This window comes from Hordeum vulgare, chromosome 1H (genome assembly GCF_904849725.1).
Source record: "Hordeum vulgare subsp. vulgare chromosome 1H, MorexV3_pseudomolecules_assembly, whole genome shotgun sequence".
Lineage (NCBI taxonomy): Eukaryota > Viridiplantae > Streptophyta > Magnoliopsida > Poales > Poaceae > Hordeum > Hordeum vulgare.
Genome location: NC_058518.1, coordinates 424,412,577 through 424,422,885, shown reverse-complemented (window position 1 = coordinate 424,422,885; position 10,309 = coordinate 424,412,577).

Below are 10,309 nucleotides of genomic sequence, written 5' to 3'. Positions count from 1 at the left end.
TTTCGTCCTGGGACGACTCCGTGGAACTGCATACTGCTCTCGCTAAGTTTGGACATCGGAATGCCCATCCCCTTGAGAGTGTCGGCATACATGATGTTCAAGCCACTGCCGCCATCCATGAGGACTTTGCGCAGTCGGACTCCTTCCACCACCGGGTCGACGACCAGAGCTTGCCTTCCTGGGGTGGGCACGTGTGCTGGATGGTCCGACTGATCAAAGGTGATCGCAGCCTGAGACCATTTGAGGAACGTGGGGTTGGTTGGGGTTGCCATGTTCACCTCCCTGTTCACCAGCTTCAGTCAACTCTTGCTTTCCACGTCAGCAAAAATCATCAATGTTGCATGGACTTGGGGGAATGGATCCTCCTTGTCCTCATCATCCTGCTCGTTGTCCTTTTCACTCGGCTGCCCTTCGCCGAACCCTTGGATAAGGAGGCGACATTGCCGAGTGGTGTGCTTTGGGAATATGGCGTTGCCTTCTTCGTCCATCTTCGTGTGGATTGGACATGGCTGATCCAGGATGGAATTCCCGAACTGCTTATTTTTGGGGGTGTACTGAGCTTTCCCCTTGCCCTTGAACTTGGCATTGGTAACGGCTGCTGCCTCTGCCTGCGGAGTGGACGGAGCTTTCTGCTTCTGCTTCCGATTGCTGTTTCCATCTCCATCGGCGACTGCCTTATGCTTGCCGCTACGTATGCGGTCCTCTTGTTCGCCATTTGCATAGCGTGCGGCTATCTCCATCATCTTGCTCATGGAGATGTCGCCTGTCCGACCGAACTTCAGGTACATATCTCTGTACCGCACGCATGCCTTGAAGGTGCAGACTGCTTGGTGCTCTGTGACGTTCTCCACCGTGTGGTAGAGGGTCGTCCAGCTGGATGAAATCGCACACGGGCTCATTCTGCTTCTGGACACAATGCTGGAGCTCCACGAGACCAGCAGGGCGTTTGCACGTGCCCTCGAAGGTCCTGATGAAGACTCGGGACAAATCTGCCTAGCTGTAGATGCTTGATGGAGCCAACTGGTTCAGCCACCTTTGTGCCGAGCCGTCGAGCATCAAGGGGAGATGTTTCATGGCGACCTGGTCATCTCCGCCACCCATCTGGACCGCCACTCGGTAGTCGTCCAGCCACGTTTCTGGCTTGGACTCTCCTGTGAACTTGCTGATCCCTGTCGCCAATCGGAAGTTGGGAGGGATGTCAGCTGAACGGATGGCCCGACTGAAGCACTCGGGGCCAGAGACGATGGTCCTGCTTCCACTCGGACGGTCTCTATCGTGACCATCACGGTGGGCTCGACTCCTGTCAACCTTCCTCTGGGCGATGTACCCTCTTGCGTCGGGCCTTGGATCATACGCGTCACCGACTGAACGCCGATCATCGTGATGTCGGGGCCCGTAAGGCCCACCCCGCGGAGGAGTGCATGAATGGCGACGATCTTCAGGATTCATGGAACGGCTGCCCCCTCTACGTCGTTGATGAGAGTCGGGGCTGAAAACCGACCGATGTGTGTTCGCATGAACAGAACTATTGTGGATCCTGTTGTGCGACTGGGAGACCGCCGAATTTTGCTGCTGCGCCATATACAACATGGGGCGGATCTGCTCGATCCCTCTACCAGCCTCTGAGTCAGTCGGTTGGAGGGAATCATCTATCTTGGCAGCGGCAGCCAGGTTGAGGACGGGTGTGCGGAACACCTCGACGTTGCTCTGACGAGTGCGTCGACTGGCAGAACGGTGGTGTTGACGACGAGCGCCGGATGATTCGCCGACCTCATGCTCGTTCCGACCAGTTCGGCGGGGACTTTCATGGGAATCGGCCATGAGAACTTCGGCTGCAGGCCTGCGATCCAAGTACTCGAAAGGTAACTCAGTCGGAACTGAGTCCAAGCACTGGGACGGCGGCGCGACCACAACCGACTCGAAGACCGCCACTTGAGAGGACGCGTTCTGTCGCGCCTGGGCGTGTCGCACCAAACGCTGGAGCCGCGGACGGCGGGACCGCTTGTTGCGGCGCGTGACGGGGGCGAAGATCAACACCGGGGCCGATTGCTGGAGAAGAAGGACGCCGCGGGCACCGGCACGGAAGTGCGTAGCCCCGCGACTGGGGAGCGCCTCGACGTCGAGAGGCGCATCCCGAAGCCATGCCGAATCGTTGATGATGAAGGAGAGTGCGCCGAAGAGGATCTCATGACCCATGCACAAATCTCCGTCGGGCGACATGATGAAATTGTAAACTCGCCGGAAGTCGCTTAGACACCTGCCCCACGGTGAGCGCCAACTGTCGTGGGTATAAGTCTGACAGTAGATGTGTAGGGTACGAAAGGATGGGCAGAGCCTTAGCTACGGCGAGGTTGTATGAGTTCAGGCCCTCTACAATGGAGGTAAAAGCCCTACGTCTCAGTGCTCTTGGGAGCTTAGTGTCGAGTGGAATATAGGATTACAGTAAATGCCAACCCCTGCACCAGTGGGGAAGGGCGGTTTATATAGAGTGCGCTTCCCTTCATAATGGCCCGGTGGACATGGGTGGAATAGTGGCGAATAAATGCCTACGTTACAGGTAACGTATGCCTTAAATGCTAATAATGGTGTATGAAAATGTATGACTGTTGCCCTCCTGGGAGGTTGCGATGTACAGAGTGGAATTCAGTCGGTACGTTAAATACGCTCCGAATGCTCGTCACCGACTGGATGATGGGGCAGTCCTTAGTTCAGTCAGAACTGTCTAAGGGCCTTGTCCTCTATGAAGGGTAGTCCTTGGGTAGGACCTATAGGGCAGGCCTATGACCCTACCCTGGAACTATAACCCCATCAGCTATGAAATCCGAGATAGGATCCATGTATGAGAACAAAGTATGGACTTTGGTGGACTTTCCCGATGACCGGCGAGCCATAGAAAATAAATGGATCTTCAAGAAGAAGACTGATGCAAACGGTAATGTAACCGTTTATAAAGCTCGACTTGTCGCAAAGGGTTTTCGACAAATTCGAGGAATTGACTACGAAGAGATTTTCTCTCCCATAGCGAAGCTGAAATCAGTCTGAATCATGTTAGCAATTGCCGTGTTTTATGATTATGAAATTTGACAAATGGACGTCAAAACAACGTTCCTTAATGGGAACCTTAAGGAAGAGTTGTATATGATGCAACCAGAAGGTTTTGTCGACCCTAAGGGTGCTAACAAAGTGTGCAAGCTCCAGGGCTCCATCTATGGGCTCGTGCAAGCATCTCGGAGTTGGAACATTCGCTTTAATGAGGTGATTAAATCGTTTGGGTTCATACAGGTTTATGGAGAAGCCTTTCTGTACAAGAAAGTGAGTGGGAGCTCTGTAGCTTTCCTCATACTGTATGTGGATGGCCTATTATTGGTGGGGAATAATATAGAGATATTGGAGAGCATAAAGGCTTATTTGAACAAGAGTTTTTCAATGAAGGACCTTGGAGAAGCTGCATACATATTAGGCATCAAGATCTATAGAGATAGATCGAGACGCCTCATAGGTCTTTCGCAAAGTACATACCTTGACAAGATATTGAAGTTCAATATGGAAAACTCAAAGAAAGGGTTCTTGCCAGTTTTGCAAGGTATGAGATTGAGTAAGACTCAGTCACCGACCACGGCAGTAGATAGAGAGAGGATGGGTACTGTCCCCTACGCTTCAGCCGTAGGCTCTCTAATGTATGCCATGTTGTGTACCAGACCTGATATAAACCTTGCCATAAGTTTGGTAGGGAGGTACCAAAGTGATCCCGGTATGGAACACTAGACAGCGGTCAAGAATATCCTTAAGTACCTGAAGAGGACTAAGGAATTTTTTCTCGTTTATGGAGGTGACGAAGAGCTCATCGTAAAGGGTTACGTCGACGCTAGCTTCGACACAGATCCGGATGACTCTAAGTCACACACACCGGATACGTATATGTGTTGAATGGTGGGGCAGTGAGCTGGTGCAGCAGCAAGCAAGAAGTCGTGGCAGCATCTACATGTGAAGCGGAGTACATAGCAGCTTCTGAAGCAGCTCATGAAGGAATTTGGATGAAGGGGCTCATCACCGACCTTGGAGTGGTTCCAAGCGCGTCGGGTCCAATGACACTCTTCTGTGATAACACTGGGGCCATTGCCATAGCCAAGGATCCAAGGTTTCACCGGAGGACGAAGCACATCAAACGCCGCTACAACTCCATCCAGGACCATGTCCAGAGTGGAGTAATAGAGATTTGTAAAGTACATACGGATCTAAATGTTGTAGACCCGTTGACTAAACCTCTTCCACGAGCAAAACATGATCAACACCATAATGCTATGGGTGTTCGATACATCACAATGTAACTAGATTATTGACTCTAGTGCAAGTGGGAGACTATTGGAAATATGCCCTCGAGGCAATAATAAAATGGTTATTATCATATTTCCTTGTTCATGATAATCGTCTATTGTTCATGCTATAATTGTATTAACAGGAAAGAGTAATACATGTGTGAATAAATAGATCACAATGTGTCCCTAGCAATCCTCTAGTTGGCTAGCTCGTTAGTCAATAGATGATCATGGTTTCCTGATCATGGGCATTAGATGTCATTGATAACGGGATCACTTCATTGGGAGAATGATGTGATGGACCAGACCCAATCCTAAGCATAGCACTAGATCGTATTGTTCGTATGCTAAAGCTTTTCTAATATCAAGTGTCTTTTCCTTTGACCGTGAGATTGTGCAACTCCCGGATACCGTAGGAGTGCTTTGGGTGTATCAAATGTCACAACGTAACTGGGTGACTATAAAGGTGCATTACGGGTACCTCTGAAAGTGTGTGTTGGGTTCGTATGAATCGAGATCGGGATTTGTTACTCCGTGTGACGGAGAGGTATCTCTAGGCCCACTCGGTAGAACATCATCATGAGCTCAGTGTGACTAAGGAGTTAGTCACACGATGGCGTGCTACAGAACGAGTAAAGAGACTTACCGGTAATGAGATTGAACAAGGTATAGGTATACCGACGATCGAATCTCGGGCAAGTTCTATACCGACAAACAAAGGGAATTGTATACGGCATTGATTAAATCCTTGACATCGTGGTTCATCCGATGAGATCATCGTGGAGAAAGTGGGAGCCACCATGGGTATCCAGACCCCGCTGATGGTTATTGGCCGGATAGGTGTCTAGGTCATGTCTCCCTGTCTCTCGAACCCGTAGGGTCTACACACTTAAGGTTCGATGACGCTAGGGTTATAGGGAATTGTTATACGAGGTTATCGAAAGTTGTTCGGAGTCCCAGATGAGATCCCGGACGTCACGAGGAGCTCCGGAATGGTCCGGAGGTAAAGATTGATATATAGGACACATGGTTTTGGACACCAGAAGTGTTTCGAGCGTCGCCGGTAACATACCGGGACCACCGAGACCACCGGAAGTGGCCCCGGGGGTCCACCAGAAGGGGACCACCACCCCGGGAGGCTAGATGGGCCAAGTGCGGGAGGGAACCAGCCCCTAGGTGGGCTGGTGCACCCCCACACTCAGCCCATGGCGCAAGAAGAGGGGAGAGGGGGGAAACCCTAGCTCAGGTGGGCCTAAGGCCCACCAGAAGGGTGCGCCACCCCTCCTCCCCTCCTGGCCGCCGCACCTCCTCCCCATCTAGGGCTGCCGCCCCTCCCAGGAGAGGGAAACCCTCAAGGGGGCGCAGCCCCTCCCTCCCCCTATATATAGTGGGCACTTTGGGCTGTTGGAGACACCAATCTTCCTCTCCCTCGGCGGAGCCCTGCTCTTCCTTCTCCTCCTCTGTGCCGGTGCTTGGCGAAGCCCTGCCGGGAGACCTCGTCTCTCCATCGACACCACGCCGTCGTGTTGCCGGAGATCTTCCCCAACCTCTCCCTCCTCCTTGCTGGATCAAGGTGCAGGAGACGTCACCGGGTGCACGTGTGTTGAAAACGGAGGTGTCGTGGTTCGGCACTAGATCGGAATCACACCGCGATATGAATCGCCATGAGTACGACTCCATCAACCGCGTTCTAGCAACGCTTCCGCTTAGCAATCTTCAAAGGTATGAAGATGCACTCATCCCTCTCTCGTTGCTGGTCTCTCCATAGGAAGATCTGAATATGCGTAGGAAATTTTTTGAATTTATGCTACGTTACCCAACATTTTTTTTGCTGGCGTGCCCCCAAGCGGTGCAATTTCATCCCCTGGGGGTGTCGAACGGCTCGAGATTCTCTTAGGGACAAGGGACATCGAGCGAGAGAGATGGGGGATCAAGCGTGGGGCTCTCTGATATGTCTACGTCGTATCTATAATTTTTGATTGTTTCATGCCAATATTCTACAACGTTCATATATTTTTGGCAACTTTCTATACTATCTTTGGGACTAACATATTGATCCAGTGCGAGTTCCTATTTGTTGCATGTTTTTTGTTTCGCAGAAAATCCATATCAAACGAAGTACAAACGAGATAAAAACTTATGGAGATTTTTTTTTGGAATATATGTGAATTTTGGGAAGTGGAATCAACAGGAGGTGGTGCCGAAGGGGCCCACAAGCCATAGGGGCGCGACCTAGGGGGTAGGGCGCGCCACGCTGTCTTGTGGCCACCCTGTAAGGCGGTTGCTGCCCTGCTTTTGCCGCAAGAAAGCTAATATCCGGATAAAAATCGTGTTACAGTTTCAGTCCAATCGGTGTTATTGATCTTCGATAATATAAAAAATGGTGAAAGGCCAGAATCGGGAACGCTGAAACAGAAAGAAACAGAGAGAGAGAGAGAGAGAGATCCAATCACAGAGGGGCTCTCGCCTTACCGTCCGCCACCATGGATGCCAAGTACTAGAGGGGAAACCCTCCTCCCATCTAGGGGGAGGCCAAGGAAGAAGAAGAAGGAAGGGGGCTCTCTCCCCCTCTCTCCCGGTGGAACCGGAACACCGCGTGGGACATCATCGTGACGGCGATCTACACCAACAAGTTTGCCGTCGTCATCACCAACTATCTCCCCCCTATGGAGTGGATCAACACCTCTTCTCATCGTTGTAATCTCTACTTAAACATGGTGCTCAATGCTATATATTATTTCCCAATGATGTATGGCTATCCTATGATGTTTGAGTAGATCCGGTTGTTCCTATGGGTTGATTGATGATCATGATTGGTTTGAGTTGCATGTTTTATTATTGGTGTTGTCCTATGGTGCTCTCCGTGTCGCGCAAGCGTGAGGGATCCCCATTGTAGGGTGTTGCAATGTGTTCATGATTTGCCTATGGTGGGTTGCTTGAGTGACAGAAGCATAAATTGTTGGAAATATGCCCTAGAGTCAATAATAAGATACTCCCTCCTTTCCTTGATATAAGGTGTATAGATTTTTGCGAAAAAAACTGAAATATAGGGTGTATTGTGTTGCACCATTCGTTTGGATATTCGTTTTAGGGATTGATTACATTTCCTTATATCCGGAAATCTCCTATATTTTCTGATGTCAATTAGTCATGTGTAATATCACCCAAAACTTTTGAAATTTTCCATCCACATGTGTTCTTTAATTTCCGTGCCAAAAACTATACAACCTATATTTAGGAACAAAGGGAATAGTTATTATTAAATTTCTTGTTTCAAGATAACCGTTTCTTATCTGTGCTATAATTGTATTGAATGGAAACATAAATACATGTGTGGATACATAGACAAAATACTGTCCCTAGTAAGCCTCTAGTTGACTGGCTCCTTGGTCAAAGATGGTTAAGGTTTCCTAGCCATAGACAAGTGTTGTCACTTGATAACGGGATCACATCATTAGGAGAATGATGAGATGGACAAGACCCAATCTATAAACGTAGCATGTGATCGTGTTATTTTATTGCTATTGTTTTCTGCATGTCAAGTATACATTCCTATGACCATCAGATCATGTAACTCACTCACACCGGAGGAATGCCTTGTGTGTATCAAACGTCGCAACGTTAATGGGTGACTACAAAGGTGATCTACAGGTATCTCCGAAGGTGTCTATTGAGTTAGCATGGATCAAGACTGGGATTTGTCACTCCGTGCGATGGAGAGGTATCTCAGGGCCCACTCGGTAAAACAACATCACAAACAAGCCTTGCAAGCAATGTGACTAAAGAGTTAGCCACGGGATCTTGTATTACGGAACGAGTAAAGAGACTTGCCAGTAACGAGATTGAAATAGGTATGGCGATACCGACGATCGAATCTTGGGCAAGTAACATACCGAAGGACAAAGGGAATTATATACGGGATTGTGTGAATCCTTGACATAGAGGTTCAACCGATAAGATCTTCGTAGAATATGTAGGATCCAATATGGGCATCCAGGTCATGGCATCCAGGTCCTGCTGTTGGATATTGGTCGGAGAGTGTCTCAGGTCATGTCTTCATAGTTTTCGAACCTGTAGGGTCTGCACACTTAAGGTTCGGTGACGTTTCGGTATAGTTGAGTTATAGGTGCTGATGACCGAAGGTTGTTCAGAGTCCTAGATGAGATCATGGACGTCACGAGGAGCTCCGTAATGGTCTGTAGGTAAATATTGATATATATGAAGTCCTATTTTGGTCACCGGAAAAGTTTCGGTCTCATCGGTAGTGTACCGGGAGTGCCGGGAGGGTGTCGGGGGACCACCGGGAGGGGTGTGACGACCCAAGAGCCTTATGGGCTGTGAGAGGAGGTGGAACAGCCCCTAATGGGCTGCCTAAAGCCTCTCTCAAAAGCCCATGCCGCTAGGAATGGAGATAAAAGGCAAAAGTCCTTTAAAGGAAAGGAAGGAGGAGTCCTCCCAAAGTAGTCCACCTCCCTTGTGGGAAGGTGGACTCTTCCTTGTAGGGTTCGGCCGAACCATTCTCCTTGGAGTAGGGCCCAAGGTTGCCTCCTCTCCCGTCCTCCTACATACACTAGAGGTTTTGAGGGTTTTGAGACATAGAAATCAGCCACGTGTTGCCCTCTCTCTAGATCTGTTTCTCCTCTAGTATAGTTTCAGCGGTGCTTAGGCGAAGCCCTACGAGAATAGCTTCACCACCATCGTTGTCACACTGTCGGGTGCCGGATAACTCACCTACATCTCCACCCCCTATTTCTGGATCAAGAAGGTGGAGATCGTCATTGAGCTGTACGTGTGCTGAACACGGAGGTGTCGTCCGTTCGGCGCTTGATCGGGACGGATCGTGGGACAGCTGCGATTTGGATCGCAAAGACGTTCCACTACATCAACCGCGTTTCTTAACGCTTCCCGCTTAGCGATCTACAAGGGTATGTGGATCCGATCTCCCCTCCCGTAGATGATCATCACCATGATAGGTCTTTCCTGTGCGTAGGAATTTTTTTGTTTCCCATGCAACGTTCACCAACATAAACCCGAGTAGGTGGGGTTTTGCATATGGGAGTAAAGAGGACTTGATACCTTATAGTGCTATGGTTGGGTTTTACCTTAATGATCTTTAGTAGTTGCGGGTGCTTGCTAAAGTTCCAATCATAAGTGCATATGATCCAAGTACAGAAAGTATGTTAGCTTATGCCTCTCCCTCATATAAAATTGTGATAATGATTACCGGTTTAGTTATTGATTGCCTAGGGACAAATAACCTTCTTGTGACAAAAAGATCTCTACTAAGACCAACTTAGTTGTTTATTTATCTTAGTTGCCCCTGTTTTTTATTTACGTGTTCTTTATTTTTTTGCAAACCTAACCTATCACGCCTACAAAGTACTTCTAGTTTCATACTTGTTCTAGGTAAAGCGAACGTTAAGCGTGCGTAGAGTTGTATCGGTGGTTGATGGAACTTGAGGGAATGTTTTTTTCTACCTTTAGCTCATCGGTGGGTTTGACACTCTTATTTATCAAGAAAGGATACAATTGATCCCCTATACTTGTGGGTTATCACTCTCCCATGGCAACACTCAAACGGGAGACGAGGGAGAGGTTAGGGGATCAAGAAGAGGGGTGGCTGGGCCTTGGGCTAAGTGGGTTGCACTGTTAGCATCCTCTCTCTGCTTTCTTTCCATTCATAGAAAATAGCAAGAAAGAAAAGCGACTAGAGAAAAGGGTAGAGAAGTACTATGGATTAGCGAGATATTTTCCTAGATTCGGGAAAATATAAATGATTTAATCAAAAATGGTAGGAAAGGATTTTGGCAATCTAAATCCAAACTCATTTGAATGAATTCGAATGGGTTTGAATAGGAAGTCGGTGTTTTAAAGGTCCTAAAAATGTTGAGATTTAAGGTGGAGCTTGAGAAAAAGTGGAAGGAATTCATGACAAAGTTTGGAGGCCATACTTGAAGTTGAAATAGCATGACAATTAGATTGCAAGTGTGTTA